Here is a 1,866-nt window from a genome sequence, read left to right on the forward strand (position 1 = left end):
AGGCCGGAAGTGAGACCAAACCAGGAAGACCCATTCTGAAATGTGGTTGGTTCTTGAAAGAGAGAACCTCTATGATTGTAAAAATCCCCTTGAGGGATTCAGAAACGCCTGCCTATGTAAACCGCCTTGAATAAAGTCAGAGGAGTAATCCGATGACCAGAAAGGCAGTATAGAAATACCGAGTTATCTGTCAGGGCCCACTGGAAGTGATGTCATGACTGGAAGTGACATCATCAAGAAGGAAAATTTTTAACTATCCTAGGCTGCAATCCTACCCACACTTACCCAGGAGTAAGTTCCATTTGCTATCATTGTTAAAAGAATATACATAGTAGTTTGTTAAAAGTACAGGTTTATAAGATTTCCCCAAATGCAGTCACATATCACGGTAGCATCAAGTCCAATATATTAAAAATAAAAGATTGAAATGAATGGGGACCCACCTGAAATTGTCTTGCAACCCACCTAGTGGGTCCCGACCCACAGTTTGGGAAACATCGCCATACAGCAATCTTCTGCCCTATGTATCAAGTATTGTGTTCCAGGAGCCATTCCTTTTGGCCTACCAGATGTCATGTGAAGCTCTGACAATGTGAATTTTAATTGCTGGTTTTTGCATATTTTTATCCTTCACATTCTCCTTCTGAGATTATAGCTTTTTTGAGGGTTAACCTCCTTTTTAGCGGCCCATTTCTAGATGCCACACCAGAAAGAAAAGTGACTTGTGGCTATTCTGCTGATGCGGTAAATGGAGACTTTCCCCCTAAAAATATACATAATATAGGCCTTCAAGTCTACACCTCTGCTCAGTGCAGTCCGCGGAGCACCATCAAAAGAGAATAAAACTCTGCCTCACTTATGAGAAACCTCCCTGAGTACTTCAATCCCATCTGTTCCCATTTGGGTGTTTGTTTGCCTTTGCCATCCTCTTCCTCCTGTTTTCTGGATTAGAGGAGGAAGAGAGGAAGAGAAAATGTGAAAGAGAGAAGGGTGGACTAGAGCAGGGGTGCCCAAACCCCAGCCCTGGGGCCACTTGCAACCCTCGAGGCCTCTCAATGCGGCCCTCAGGGAGCCCCCAGTCTCAAATGAGCCTCTGGCCCTCTGGAGATTTGTTGGAGCCCTCACTGGCCCAACGCAACTGCTCTCAGCATGAAGGCGACTATTTGACCTCTAGCATGAGCTGTGGGATGAGGGCTCCCTCCACTGCTTGCCGTTTCACATCTGTGATGCAGTAGCGGCAGCAAAGGAAAGGCCAGCCTTGCTTTGTGCAAGGCCTTTTTATAGGCCTTGAGCTATTGCAAGACCTTCATTCATTTATATTCATATGTTCATCTTTAATATATTCATTTATGTAAACCTATGTAAATTTATTCAAATTTTAAATGTAAATGGATTCTTTATTTCCCCAGACCCCGACACAGTGTCAGGGAGATGATGTGGCCCTCCTGCCAAAAACTTTGGACAGCCCTGGACTAGAGCATTGGAGCTGCTGTAGCCCACCCTCTCTTCTCCTCCACTTCCTTTTCTAATCAATTGAGGAGGAGAAGCAGTAGAGCTGGCACACCCTGCTGGGTGAGAGACCTCAGACATGGGCACATTTCAGGCTGGCCCTGCATGAATGGCAGTGACATAGCTAGGGTGGGGCAGATATGGACACCTGCCCTGGGTACCCCTTGAAAGGGGCACCACTGAACAGAAGGAATGGGCGGGGGGCTGCCAGATCATGAAGCTGCCACCTTGTGTTTTGGTGATCTGGCTGCCCCCTGTTCCTTCAGCTCAGTGGCGCCCCCTTCATGAAGAGCTTCCATAGGAGAAGGACTGGGGCAGCAGCCAGTTTGTGACATGGCCACCACTAGCACCTCCTCC

This window comes from Tiliqua scincoides, chromosome 7, assembly GCF_035046505.1.
Source record: "Tiliqua scincoides isolate rTilSci1 chromosome 7, rTilSci1.hap2, whole genome shotgun sequence".
NCBI lineage: Eukaryota > Metazoa > Chordata > Lepidosauria > Squamata > Scincidae > Tiliqua > Tiliqua scincoides.